The sequence below is a fragment of the Cynoglossus semilaevis genome, chromosome 11 (genome assembly GCF_000523025.1).
Source record: "Cynoglossus semilaevis isolate Cse_v1.0 chromosome 11, Cse_v1.0, whole genome shotgun sequence".
Lineage (NCBI taxonomy): Eukaryota > Metazoa > Chordata > Actinopteri > Pleuronectiformes > Cynoglossidae > Cynoglossus > Cynoglossus semilaevis.
The window spans coordinates 8,511,336-8,527,209 of NC_024317.1; the positions used below are offsets into that span (position 1 = coordinate 8,511,336).

The window sequence follows — 15,874 nt, forward strand, 5'->3', positions numbered from 1 at the left end:
TTAATATTCACTGATATAATAAACCTCGCGGAGCAGAGGAACAAAAAGTCATACTCAACTTCCGGCTTTGGCTCATAGATTTGCTATTAAGGTTAGTCATTTCAGTTTGAATTTCTGAGAATTTGGTCAAGATCTCAGAGATGCAGCTGTGTTTTTCAGCTTTAACATCAAGCCTGTGTGCTGTTCGGAGGGAAGGAGTTTCCCAACTGCCAAGAAGACACTAATTTAAGTCTAAGACTTCCGCTGTAGAAAGGCATCCTAAACACACTGCAACAGTCAATCAAATGCTTTCACTCTTTGCTTCTAAGTCTCCGACTGTGACTGGGTTGTTTTCTGCTCTGTTTGGCGAGGCTGTGTGCACCTGTGTTCACGCTCCGGCGTGGGAACAAACTTCCTTTACTTAATTGTATTTTGCAAACAGAAAAATAACTCAATAGCTCAAGATAAAACCCAGAGAGAGAGATAAATGTCGGTAGATGGATCCTTTTTGGAGAACCATACAGTGACACATTAGGCTGAATCCCGTGTTATCCCTGATTCCTTGGGCTTTTTAAAATAGAGGCTTGTATAGAATTTGTTTAAAGTCATTATGAAATATGACTGCTCTGCTCAGTAAGGCTGCTGTGGTGTTCCACAAAGACATTTTTCAATAGTATGTGTAAGGAAGACCATCCTGTTCATGTTCACCAAACTTTTTGGCCGTCATTATGGCTCACAAGCACTTTCTGTTCTCAGTGGTGCTGGTGTTAAAATCAGAGGTTCCCACAGCAGTAGTCTGCACTGTGACTTGAGCTTGGAGTTTTTACATCAGATGCCATTCCTGACGCAACTCGACTCGGAATTTTGAGCACTAAGTGTTATCGAACCAAAACCTTCTGGTTTTTGTGCAGGTCTAGACCTTCACAGTTGTAGTTTTTGTTAAAAAAAATGACTGAATTGATTTCCTTTGCATCAGCACCCTGACGTCTGTTAAAAACCCTGTTGTTGTGTTCAGTTGTCCATCAGTCATTGTTACGTGCAAGTTTGCACCAGAGTAGGACATGAAATACCCAGTATCTTTTCTGACAGATATTTTTATTTTAGACATAAAAAATGCTCAACAAATTTCTGCTTGAGTGTGAGTGAAAATAAAAAAGAGCTGCCATTGATAAAAGAGTAACTTTATTGGTATTTTCCACCACTGTGGTTTGGTGATGTGGATCAATTTAAGTGTGACGTGGCCGTGCCATGCTGTGACTGATGTAACACTCCGCTGACCCTCGAGACAGTCTGTCTGAGAGGCTCTTATCACGGCTGACACAAAGCTCAGGAAATAAAAAGCTACTCTAAGATGTTTGGAAGGCTCTTTTGTGTCATTTGAACAAAAACTGAACACATGGGACTACTACACATGCCCTCACAAACACACAAACAAATTGATAGATTTTTGAGCTGTGGTTTTCTCTTGACTCAATATCTTTTCCTTTGCTTTTTTTTTTTCTTTCTTTTAAGAAAATCAGTCAAAGACACAGAAAAGCAGCCAGAGTAATGACGTTAGTTCAGGTCTGCCACTGAGTCAGAACATGAATTCGAGCTTCACCTAAAAAGTCTTTAAATTTGACAAATTGATTTTAATAAATGACACGCTGATATTTCTATTCTCGTCCCTAACACCTTGTTCCAGCTCAGTCTTCTTCATTCCTTATCTATGTAGGTCAGTGTTACTTACTTGAGCTGTAGGGTTGCCTCAGAAGTTACCCGATCTTTTACAGTGAAGATGTGGGAAATAATACACTTCTGCAGGTGTAATCTGAGTGGAGCGCTCCCTGCAGCTTGTTACCAGTAACCCTGTACGGCTGCAGGATGCGGAGATGAAATGACGACCGCAGACGGAGGACTCACAGAACTTACCCTTCCTGCTTTCCTTCCGTTTCCAGCCAGAGAATGAAGCTGCCTCTTTGAATGGATTGTTAGTTCATATTCAAACCAGCATGCCGACGGCAAAGTTGTTGTATGAAAAGTTCTACATGTAAATAATCTACTTAATGTTGCATGACGTGATAGGAGATTATTCAGTGGAAAACTGCTGAATATCTCACAGCAGCTTTACCCCCTGCTGTGGTGCACTGTGCGTTTCAACCAGGACCAGATAATATATTTGCATGAGAACGCTTAGATCTGCATTTTTTTCTTATACTTTTTTGCTAATTTTTTATAAAATATACAGTACATATATTTAATGCATGCCCAAAGTAACATACCTGGAAGATATTTTTTTAACTGGTGTTTGCAAGATGCTAATGTGAGTAATGTGTCATACAGTACCATACACCAGATAGATAGATAGATAGATAGATATAAGATATACTGTATATGGCCCAATAGATGACAGTTTGAAAACCTCCACAGATGTTTTTCCCAAACTGGATAAAGAAAAATCTGCTATAAAAAAAAAAATAAAGCAATTTCTTTGAATAGACAAAATTCACAAAACACATTTGTCTCAATGGACTTTACTTTAAAATTATAATTAAAATTAATATATTATAACAAGGGAAGAAATTGAGGCCTGTTATTGCTATTTACAGTCAATGATTATTGTGAGTTTTATTGAGAGTAAAGCAGCATAGGTATAATTTATTATTGAAAACCAAGTAAAATAGATAGATAGATAGACAGATAGATAGTATACTGTATATATAATTTACCTAAGAGCCATCACTGTTCTTTATTACTAATGGCCCTGATAACAGATGCTGCAGGATAAGCTGTAATAAGTCATGATCTTTCCTGGACCCATTTTGAAAATCTGTATTGGAGCCTTTCCAAACTCAGCAGTGAATATGTCGGTGACCACTTCTGTTCTTCTTAAACCTCAGTGTTCCTTTTTTTTAAAATCACAGTAGAAAAACAAGTTATGACCACTTCACTAAACGTCCCCCTACTCCAGTCTCCAGTGTAGACTGTATGCTATTTTAAGATCCTATTTTTCTGTATTGTGTTATAACAATATCCGGCTCATAAGTCTCTAGAGAAAAGTGTGGCTCTTAAGCAAATCGAAGCACAGAAGCCACTGTCCTGCCGGACACCGTCATCCAATTAGAGCATTACATTTAACGATAGACGAATAAAGGATGAACAATTCCTAAGTGCCCAAATTCACTGCTTTGCTTTTCTGCTTTGACGTAATACATGGAAGTAAGTGATTTAAGGGGACATGTGCTTTTCTAAGGGACTATCTGACATTTCCCTTGTGAAAATCTATCTATTTACTGACCATAAATTGGGCGTAAATGAGTGCAGTGCAGAATAAAGACAGAATAAACGTTAAACAATGTTGAATAAATGACATAAAATGTCCTCCTGCTTCTTTGTGACGGATGTCTCCATTTCCACTGATGCTCCGGAGAACATTAGTCACTCTTGTACGACGGGGTCAGTCTTTATCTAATTACAGGCTGCAGGAAACCGGATCTGCCGAGTGTTAACACATACAGTACATGCACACACACAGGGACCCGTGCATGCATCCTCACGCTTGAACTGCAGTTGACACACACATCCTCACACAGTGGCCGTGTCATGTTGGGTCACTGTGGTGCAAGTGCATGGTGTGCTATTCCCATGTGTGTGTCATGGGAATAGCTCTGCAGGGCAGGGTTTTCCCTAATTACTGTTTACACAGTAGGTGCCACACATTATCTTAATGGTTCTGCTCAGTTCACAGGGCAGTCATTAGGGCTCTCTTTTAAACAATATGTGTGTGTTTTTCTATATTAATGTAATTGTTTAATTGTGTTTATTTATTTAATTATTGTTTAATGTTAATGTTTTTCCCACGTGAAAGGCTGGGGTTGTATTTTAGCACTGAACCACAACCTCAGCCAATTAAATAAGTGTTATTTTCTGAAAGAAATGTTACAAACTTCCTTGATCTTTTGGACAAAAAAAAGTCCCTAACTCATAACTGGGTTTTAACCAAATGCTGTTGAATATTAGAGATTACAAATTTCTTTTTCTTCAACCCAATGAAATTAAAACTAGTAATGTTCAATCTAATCTTATTTTTAATTGTATGACTTTAAAATATTAAAAATAATTTAAACAGACTTCCTGTAGAGAAACTAACAAACTAAACGGCAGCAGAACGGCGGCTCCTATTTGGTAAAATCCATATGGTCTCAATAATAACAAGTATATTTGGTAAAGGACATAATCACAGAAGTCAAACATGAAGGTGAACATATTATACTGTTGGGTTTTCATGTGATTATTGTTTGGAACTAATGTTTGACCAGAACAGCTACACCGTGTTTGTCCCTGGACTTGACAGGCCTTTTCATCAGTCAAGATCAGAAATTCAGAAAAAATGTCTTTTGTTTTGTTTTTAGTTGCTTCCGCTGTCCAAACTCTGATGGATCTTTGGAGACATCCTCATTTTTTTGGTAACTTTTCTGATCGGACGCACATTGATGGAGCTGAACAATCCGACTGTTAATCAGAGGTTTCTGATCAGTAGTCACAGGTTTAGCCCCTATTACAAGCTGCCCTAAATCTTTGATAAAGGCCAATCCAGAAACCCACATGGGCTTAATGATCGTGTACCCTTGAGAAAAGGTGTGAAAAACCTCCCTTGACGTGACGGAGCAGTTGTTCAATAAACCCAGTCCAATACTGGAAATAGGCTTTTGATTGAGCACATAATTCAGCCGGCCAGCCAAACATTGGTAGCTGATGAGAAATGTAATTTAAATGCATTGATTGATGAGAAGAGGAGCGGACCACCTGACAGGTCAATTTATTTATGTCAACAATGAAACACTGATCAAATTAAAAGAGATAAATATAAGTATAACGAACTGAATTCAAAGACCCTTGGGAAGATTAAGTGGAATAGTGACGAGGCATTTGAAGGTTAATAAGTTCCTGAGGAAATTAACCAGGGCTGGCTCTATGACCATCAAATTATCTACAAATCATTACTTATATGAATATGGAAAATCTTATTTTGTCGGCATGATAATGATGTTACTGAGACACTCACTGTGATCAAATCGTTCAGATTTTTTTAAAGAAAAATTTGATACATTTTGACATGCAGATTTACTGACGTCTTTGATGGCTAGACTATCAAAGATGTCATTAAATCTGCCAATGTTTTTTTTTCAATTGCTTTGATGTCTACAGATCCAAAAATTGGGTCTGTAGACATCAACATCCTTTTCCTGTTAAAATAATTATATTTTAAATATATTAAAGAATTGTCGTTGTGAACCATATATGCATAGAGATATATAGAGTAGATTTACATACTCTAATTAATATATATACAGTATATATATACTTATTAATGTTAGAAGTGAAAGCATAAATACACTTGTTTTTATATTTGTAAAAGTGCAGCGTCCTTCCTGTGTGTCTGTGTGTGTCCTGCCTGGCTGAGCCTGGTTGACCTACTTGCCTTTCAACCACTGCCTGAATACCTGCTGTTCATCATCCTGATTGTCACCACTCACTCCTGCAGTATTTATCCTTCTTCCACTCACCTCTCACTTCCGTAGCTCCCTGGTGTAATGTCACAGCTAATTGTTACCTGTTGTCTTTCCATCATAGTGATTTATTTAAGTCCTTATTTTTATTTATTTAAGTTTGTTGGCCTGAGAACACACACGGCTATCTCTGTCTCAATATTATTTATTTATAAAAATAATAATAATTGAACCACCAAAGTTGTGATACTGTACATGACGGTTCACTACCTGCTCCTAAAAATACACTGATACACCTTAACGAATTGTAATGAGAATTGCTGCTCAGTTACCGTAACTTTTAGTATCTATTGTATTTAAAAAACATATAACTCCATACTGCATTAATCATTTGTGAAGATTAATCAGGTTAGAATTTTGAAGAAATTTCAGCAACTAATTTAATTAGTTCCACCGTCAATCCACTTACGGCTGCTCTGATACACCGTTAATTTATTATCTATAAACCATTACGTGAATAACTTTATGTTTAAAAAGCACCTGGAGTGACAAATAACTCAAATATATATACGTATATATTTAATCCATATAAGGCGCTGTATTTAATTCAACAATGTGTCACATTAGAATAAATAAATACGTGTAGTCATTTCCCTGATGGTCATGTTCTGGAGGTTTTTAATGGGTCAGTATTACTTTTCTGTTGAATCTACATTTATTTAGTTAAAAATAATCTTTCAAAAACAAAAATTGCCCATCAGCAGTTATTCCCTCGACAATTCCACGTCTAAAAACTGCCCTCAGGCAGAAGGCACCATCTCCCTGGGGTTAGAACTAAAGTCACAAAGCCTGTTCTGTATCATGCAATTGAGTAAAACACTGTTTATTATTTAATGTTCTGGCATTTTTAAACTTTTATTATTGCTGTCATTTTGTAAGGTTTACAGGTGCATGTTCCATGTTTTGTTGTCACATTTTATGTTTACAGGTGCGTGTTCCATGTTTTGTTGTCACATTTTATGACCTTTTAAAGGTTTTATGTTGTGTTACATAAGCCACATATTGTGGGAACAAAACTCAATATCTCAGCAAACATTTTGCTACATTTACATAGTATTTTCTTCCATAGAAATAAAGCTGTCCGCACAATAATTTGCAGTGCATTTAAATATCCGAAATAAAAGTGCTAATTAACTCCCACGTTTACAGGAGGAAACAAAGGCTTTGAAAACTCCAACCATGAATATAGGCTAGGACAGGATGAATGCTCAGTGTTTCTTTAAAATAAAAATAGAAATATTTTCTCTATAATTAAGCACAAACTAAAAGAAAGAAATGCATTAATTTTTTGTTGTACTGTAATATTTTTGATTCATACATCTCCAACTGCATACTCCAAGAAGGATTTGTATTCATTGGGTTTGGTTCAACCTGGGGTATAGGTCACGGGGGGGTCACACTCGCTTTACTCTGCATCACAGTGTGATGCCTGCTCCTGAGAGACGCCTTTGACTCTTAAAGCTGATAAACCTTTTACAATGTTTTCTTTTCTAATATCACTGAAAGCAAACACTTTCTGATGCCACACAATAAGGCAGGGGGGATTTAACCACAACCAAAGGTTGCAGACTGAAAAGTCCAATCACTGAGCCTTCACAGAGGATACATCTTACAGACCTTGACATCCAGCAGATGTCACTGGCTTCAAAACGTCATCACAGCGAGGGTTCTCAAAGACCATTTCCCTCCAACCCTCACTCAGAAATATTATAATATATATATTATATTATATAGCTAAGCTAGCCCCATCTCCAGCCACCTAAAAAAAATAATATATACTTTTTAATTACATTTACAGTTTATGTTGACTGATTTTTACTGATCAAATTTATCGAATAACTGATGTAAAGAATTGTAGCCTGGTTCCTAGTAAACCTCTTGCTGGCTCACTATATGTATTAAGAATAAAATACATAAATATTAGATGCGTCTGGTTACCTGACCTTAAACCAGCGGCAGGTGACTTGTTGATTTGCTGTTTTACTGAATTCCATCTCACTTATTTCTCAAACACACACACATGAAAATCCACTGCTGTGTCAGTTGACAGTACTTGCAACATGACTCCTCGGTTTCAAGAGGCAACAAAGAGCAAATCTCTACCCACCTTTCTGCCACTGATAAACCACAGTTGACTCCCTGTGTTGCCACAGGTCAGTACTCCCTGAGACAGCGCGGAAAACTGGATTTAGTTACAGTCTCCTCTCTTCTCCTCTCCTCTCCTCTCCTCTTTACTCCTCACCTGTCCTCTCCTCTCAGGACAGCACTCTGTTTTTTCTGACGCAGGAATATCTACGACCTGCCCAGAACAGTTTCACCTGCTCTGTCTCTAGATAAAGGAGCTGGACAAAATAATAGCGTATACAGTGTCTCTGTACAATAGCTGATTGCGACATCATGAGTGTTTGACGTTGAATTGAGATAACTATCTACAAAACGCCTTCCACAACACTGAAGGAATTAGACCACAAACAAATGTCTCCTTGGCTTTAAGACTGTGGATTTGGCTGATGGCCAAGAACAACGTGATTGCTCTCAGGAATTGTGTCGTTTGTCTGACAATTAAAATCCAATGGTATTAATTGCATCATTATGAGCACGACCAGGGGTAACAGGATTTATTGTGATTGCCAGCCTGTGCATTCAACACAGCACAATCCACCGGGAAGACAACTGAGCCACAAAAGACGTCACTAGCAGTGGTCTCGTGGGATTAAATGACAATCAACAGCAGGAGAACGTCTCCGATTATAATTACAGACTAATAGACTTACAGACTAATTAGCCTTCGTGGGATCTAAACAATCAGTATATCAATTAGGTTTGTTGGAAAAGATAAACTTATACTGTACAGTAGGTATCTTGAATCAGCCGCCATTGCTTTAATTGAGTATTGCAGTGATTCATTTGCCGGTCCAATTCCAACATCTTCAACTGCATTATTGCCAAGAGTCAATGGGCAGCAATAATAGAACCAAGGAGACTAACTGCTAACACTACTAACATTTAGTTTCCTTAGTTCCTAAACAGTGTAGGTGTAGTGTAGCTAAAATAGATTTGACCCAGTGTTTGCACTTCTTGAAAGTATCCCATGTGACTTGCTCAGTGTCAGGTCTCTGCCGTACTTCAATTCAAATTGATGTGTCAAGTGTATTTTGAATACTCCTTAACAAGGCTGGAGATGAGAGCTCTTCAAACAACTCTGTCTGCAGCAGCTAATGTGCAGTTATGACATAAGTGCTCTGCTGACAACCAGCCGGTTTCTGTCAAGGGCTATAAAGCAGAGCGTAACATATTTATGACATATTTAATTACAGAAAAATTATTGAATAAATACATTATTATTATTATTATTGTTTCTTGAATTTTGCACTTCATGTAGAAATATATTCATGTTCTTAAGTGTGTAACACAGGGGCCAGTTGTCATTTGAGGATAATGATATTTCTTGTTCGCCCTGCCTTAAGCTCTTGTTCTGGCAACTCCCAGCCTGCGCGGTGTGCTTCATCAATTGCTAATTGAAAAAGCAGTTGCTTACTGAACAGGCTGATGTGGACCTCTGTCATTCTCCACAGTCTTTTGTTTGTCATTTCTCTTTGGCTCTCACGTTCTAACGTATTCGTGTGTAGAAGGGCTCAAACTGTTGTTAATTACTGTACGTGGGCGATACGCCAAGTTCCTGCTGCTTCAAACAGGGCTAAATAAACTTTCACCCAACTGTATTAACAATAGATGAAGGCTTCCTTTTTTTTTCTTCTTCCTCTTCTTCATTGTAGTGAAACATTGACCTTGACACACATTACACATTGTCTTGTAGACTGTATATTTTGGTTTGAGTGGCGTACTTCGCATATTTTATCTGAACAATACGCCTGAGGGGAATTGTAGATGAACGCATGCAAAGCATGGCGTGACATCTAGTAGTACAACAGCCGGCAGCGCTTTTGTATGCATCAATAAACAACCTAAAAAAGAAAAAAGTGCATACAACTGCTACGCCTGCCTGAGTGTTCATGGATGTTAATCTAAATGGGAAATGTTGCCGTCCCACAGGATTTCAGAGCTGTCCAGTCATGATATGAACACAGATGCGTTGGAGTTTTCCTTCATGCGTGCTCTAAACACATTCTTGTTCTAGTGTAACAGTGTAAAACAAGGTTAAAAATGGTGTCTGTTTGCTACAGAATTTGTTTGTTTTGCTCTTAATCCTGTCCATTAGACCATTAACCTGTGCCTGAAACAGAACACATGTTGCCAGAGAATTACCGCTTATGGCTTAGGCTAGACCTCAGTGACTCACCCTGTAAGCTGTGATAGAATTTCCCCATGCAGCTGTTGAGACAAAAGCCTAAAAACAAAGACATAAGAGCCAGCCAAAAAAATATCCGGTAATTCATGTTGCCTTCTACACTGGCAGTTTGAAAATTGTTCCCAGAAAACCCGCAGATTCAATAAGTGCCCAGAATCTGCTGCTCCATTTTGAGGAATGCTTTCATACATACTACCTACTACCATGATGCAATTCATCGGAGCTGTCTTATTAAATAAAGTATAAAAACACTAGTGTAACAAAAGAGAAGAATGACCAACACGTTCAAGCAATAATATATTGATAGCTGTGTCTTTAATGGCACTAATTATTGTTGTCTTTGTACGTCCTTTGTTTCTGATTATACAGAAATGTATTATTATTAAAGTAAAAAAACTGTCATGGTTTGACAGTTATTCTCACAGGTATCTCTATATACTTAATCATGTAGATGGAAAGTCAGTACAGAACCAATAAGTGTAATATATTTTTCTCATCAATATAGTTCAAGTAAAGTTGATTATACAGTATTTTAATAATAAAATTATTAATTTATTTTATATGCAGTTGCAATAATCCTCACAGTGGCGAAAATATTTCATCAGCAGTCGCAGCCCTCTAGTTACGAGCTAGATTCATACCAGTGGCCTTTTAATGTTCTGTTCGTCTGCGTCAACGTTTCACTGGTGGCAGAAAAGCTTAGATTTTATTTTATTGTGTTCTGTTTCCAGCCTGATCCTTCTTCTGCCCATTAATATCAAATCACCTTTTGTTGATGCCTCACAGTATTGTGTTTACGGCTTTTGGATTTGATTTTGAAAAGAGAAGCGTTCTTCAGTAATCCCTCTGAAGCAGGCAACGGTATGGAGGTTTAGTAATACTGTATTTATGAGCAAAATGGTCAAATAAAAGGATAAAAAAGTGCTTTAAATATGAGATGGAAGATGAAACTATAGTTGTTACTGTTTATTTCTCTGCAGTGTCACAAGGGAGCTTGGCTAACCCAGGGGTCAAAGGGCAGATTTAAATCTAAACAGTGTTCAGTCTGTTGCAGAATATTTAATTTTGTCAGACCTAAAATACATGCTTAATAAATATAAACATTAAACTGTGGCTGCATTGGCATTTTGACTATTTGTGTTTTGGCTTCTTAAAGACGTATAGTTAAGTCATTGTAATTGGACAGGGGATTTAAAAGTTCCCGGTGAGTCTGTCTGCAGCTTAGATCTGTCCGAGGAAGTGACAAATCAAAAGAGTTCACAGTTTATTCAGCAAGAATGAGCAAAATCTATAGTACTTTAAATGCTTTATAGTGTAATATTTTCTGTTGAACTGCGTTAAACCTTCTATGACTATGTTATAGGATTACAAGATGTTTTACTATTGACATTTAGATTAATCACAAGGTCGCTGTGGATTAATCACAATTAATTGTTATCTTAATGAATTACAATTACCCATGGTAAATGTGATCTCTTGTACTGACTATATATCAGAGCAGAAATAAGTGGATGGATGGTGTAATTGTTGAATGTACACAAGGGTTAAAATCTCTTTAATCTAATCGGTTGATTCTCATCAGCTCTAAACTCAGCCACAATTTTAGTCTAATATTAAAAAAAGTTTTTTTCAATATATTGCCCATAGTTATTGTATATATTTAGGTGACATTTGTCCCAATACATCAGCATATAAAAATATAAGGGACATGACCCTGTCATTTGAAATCTATTTCCCTGCAGAGCAGCAGCCCACAGTCCCTGTTCGACAGATGACAGGGAGGAGCGTGCATCAGGAAGTGCTGAGTCACTGCACACCAGATCCCTTGGTGATTGATTTACAACCAGTGGAAGTGTTAACAGTGGTGACCTGCTCACCCAAAGCTCTCTGTGCTTGAAGGTATCCAGGCGCATGATTGTTTTCTCCCAGGTTGCATTGTTAGGCTTGATGCCTCATCTGAAAATGTAAATAATTCCATGCTTCCTTAAAACTCTTATCTCTTGCCTCATCGCCTTTCCTCACTACAGCAGCCTCTGCAACTTTTTGCTGCTAAGATAAGTTTGGAAAAATTCAAGCTCTGATAATAAGTTACATGTTTATATTTGGGACATTTGCGATTTGTTGACCTTTAGTAATTTCAAAAACAGTTCAAAAACATTGATATAAAGTATTAGGGGCTATTATCCCTATTATTTTCAGGTCTACAGAAAGGCCTACAGGGTGTGTTTTTATTTTCAGTATTTGCTTCAGACTACTTCCAAAGCTCTAATAAGTGCCCTTTAAAATGTTTTACATTTGAGCCTCACTTCCTGTGGAGCTTATCCCCTGAGATGATACCAAAACCTCGCTGTATCCTAAGCCAGTCAAGAACTAACAAAGTCCAGTGACTTGTTTTTTTCCAGTGAGCTCAGGTATTTTTGGCATTTGCAGAGGGCTTAGGATCACCGCTGTGCTGAAAGATGAATCTGTTGAGCAAAGGTGTTTCTCAGAGGCCAGTGTGTGGTAATTAGTTTGTGACCAGAACTCACTCCATGTTCCATCAGTTTTTAACAAAACATGGCTTCAAACAGAACCTTTAGATTTATTTATTTTTTGTTACTTTTGAGATGACCAGGATAAATGATTTACCTATGTTGAAAACACTACATATATATTCACTCATATAAACATTACATGTTGGGCTACTTTGAATAAACGTTTGTAGCCATTTGGCACAATATATGTCAATATGTTTATGATATAAAATGATTAGTGTCTAAAATAGAATTACATCTTTATTTGCTATATTACTACCACTGCTTTACTCTCTTCCAAACTGATCTATACTTTTCTGGTGCCAATATAAGGTATATACTTTTCTATGGTATATTGTATGTCATTTAGTGGGGTAAAAGTTGATATTGTACGGAAAAGGCAGAAGTATAATAATAATATAAATAAATATTATATAATTTGTACAACTTTGGACTGCCAGATTAAAAAGCCCAATGGTAGTTTGCCCATGCCTGCACTAGATGATAGCAATTAATTGAATAATGAGTAACAGTGCATTGAGCTTAACAAACTAAATAAAAAACGTTCCTAAAGGAAGTCACTTAGGAGGCTCCACACATGAGGGGCTGCTCTGAATTTTGAAAACTGAAAACTCTATGTATGTTTTTTGTTTTCATAGATCAATACAAATGACCTTCATGTGGAACCACCTGGATTTGACGTACACAGGAAAACGATGTCCATTTCATGTCAACATCCTATGAATGACTGAACACATATGGCGGATCTTCAAGGCCAATTTAAAATGTAAGATCTCTGTTTATCAGGACAGTTATCCTGCGTGTAACTTCATGTCTGCCTGAGGAGTGTGTTTTCCATCTTGCATTTTAATTTTCTTCATTAACGGAAACCTGGCGCACCAAAAGTGATTTCTAATAATTGTGCTGTTGCATGCTCTATGAATCCCTAACTACCTTAGGGACGAGAAGAGAATAACTGAATAACTGAAAGGGTAACTATGATAAGAAAAGAAGGAGTTGGAAACTTGTTAGAAAATGTGTCTACTCTGTGTCCTAGACCAGCAGCAGAAAATGTTTCTTTACCTTAAAGCCAATGCATTTGGCTGTAGTAACAATCACGTGCACTGGTCCTGTGGTGTGACACTAGTCCCTCGCTCTCTCTCCATTCAAGCTCATTGAAAGTAATCCAGAAACACAGGCTGCGTCAGAGATAGGAGTTGTCTGCAACAGCAGTGTAGATAAAGAAGGAGTTTCAAAGAGAAGAATCTTCAAAGCTGAACTTTTTCTCTTTAAATATGAAACAATTGTTTCTGATTTTAATGTGAGTCTTCCTTTTAATGATTTCAACAAAGTCTTGAGAAAAGCAATTTGGGGAAAGGCATGGCATTGTGAGGATGAACTGTGATCATTAAAGTTGTGGCGTACTTGAATATTGAGTCACTGTGTGAAGAGAAACATGAAAAGACGAAAGGAGAAATGGAAGATGCCAACAGTGGTGAGGTTCAACCGAGGTCACAGATGATAAAACAGGTTCCAACTGCAGTGAGGAACTTTTGAACACGGTGGAAAATAAGTGTGAGTTTTGACTTTAGGAAGCATTTCCATTTGCATATTCAAATAGTCTGACAAGAGAAGTTATCCACACTGGTGACCCTGACAACCCTGAACTAAACCGCGAACCTTCTTTACGCAGATGAAACGTTTCTGTTTGTGAATAAAAGAACTCTAACACAGGCAGACAAGAGAGTCAGATTCAGTTTAAATTTTAAAGTTAAAGTTAAATCCTTAAAAGTAAGGACTGGTTCAGTTCAGAGCACCATGCTGGTCCAACACCATGATGCAATGTACGGAGTCCACTAAGGTCTGGAGCAATGTAAACAGGATAAAGTATCTCTAATACTGAACTAATAAACAGGATTTTTTTTCTTCCTACAATTAACTGAATTTACCATTCACATGAAATCATACACACTCTTTTTAAGAAAGTTTTTTTTTCATATACAGGGTTTTTTTTTTCGTCCACGACTTCCTCGACCAATGCCATTTTTAATGATAATTTATGGTCGTATATGTTTAAAATGTGCAATTAAATCTTAAGCCATTTAAGTTTATTTATCTGACTAGTGAAAACAATGTCTTTTTTGTCCTTTTGCCTGATGAGAACTTTCATATAATTATTATTCCTTTGAACAGAGTTTGTAATATGGCCCCAGGATGGGTTCAGATTTTTACATGTTGTCACTGAGTGTTCTGACAAATACAGAAACATGTCTGCATATGTGTGTTCTGGAAGAGTGGTTTTGATGAATGTGTCCTGACACTTGGTGTCACCCCCTAAAGCCTGCCCCCACTTCCTCTCCAACTTTCCTGTTATGGTTGATTATTGAGGTCAAACCTTCTCTCTGGTCTGTTCAGAAATAACACACCTTGACAACCCGGAAGGCTGCTCCACAGTTTTCAAGACATGATCACGAGATCTGCAACTATACTATTGCACCTGTGCAATCATATTAATTATGTAATGTTTGGAAAAATAAATATATAGCAAATGTTTGTGATCTTGGATTTAAACCCCATTTGGCAGAGTTGTGGACGGCAGGATGTGCCTGTCAGTCAACATTTTCAAAAATAGAAACACGGGGATATGACCATGCTGCTGTGTTCACCTCTCTATGCTGTGTACAGATATATCGTAGCCTCACCATCACAGCCCAATCATCAGAAGATCAGATCAGATTGTTTCCATTGTCAGTAGGTCGATGTTATAGTAGAATGTGTGTGTGTATGTGTGTGTGTGTGTGTGTATACATATAGAGTATTTTCAAAGAATTACAATGTTTAAACTGATTGATTAAAATGTAACTTTTGATTAATCACCAATTAATCATGATTAATCACGTACGTAACTAAGCATAATTGTTGAGGGTCAATCCAGATAAATCAATAGTCCCTTATATGACATTGGTACTGTTGTAAAAGCTCTGCTCACTTTCTGTTCAGCTGGCTGTGATAACTATGTAGAAAATGTATTTTTACTTCATGTCTTTTTTAATATTATTTTATTATTCATTAGATTCTCAGTTGTGTTGATGTATAGTCAGGAATAATGGCAGCGTTGAATTCTTTGCAGATGTTTAATGCAGTAATATTAGTTTCTTTTTGACCTGCAGTAGCAGAGTAGTCTTAATGAGAAGTAAATGAATCTAGCTGTGAGAATTATTCATGCTTGTTGTACTCACTGTGGTTTGGACACACTCACACACAGAAATGGACATAGCTAAATATTTTAAGAGCAAGTGAGTGTATTTTTAGTCATTTTTGAGAAACTTTTATTATCGGAGATTTGTTCAGGAACTTAGTGGTATAGTATTTTTACTGAGATCAAAAGTTGGCATTCCAAAAATGAATATTTCTTCTGAATTTTATCCACTAAAATGGACATATCTAAGTATTTAAGGCAAATTAGTGTATAACTTATCTAGTCATTTGTAGCATTCATCTTTTATTTTCGGAGATTTGTTCAG

General features: G+C 37.1%; 1 long non-coding RNA gene across 1 annotated transcript; it reads left to right on the plus strand.

Moving 5' to 3' along the window:
* The first annotated feature begins 4,295 nt into the window (after window positions 1-4,295).
* Window positions 4,296-9,897, plus strand: LOC112487698 (uncharacterized). Its single transcript, XR_003051025.1, has 2 exons — window positions 4,296-6,415; window positions 6,457-9,897. It is a non-coding gene; the product is annotated as an uncharacterized LOC112487698 (long non-coding RNA).
* Window positions 9,898-15,874: the final 5,977 nt, after the last annotated feature.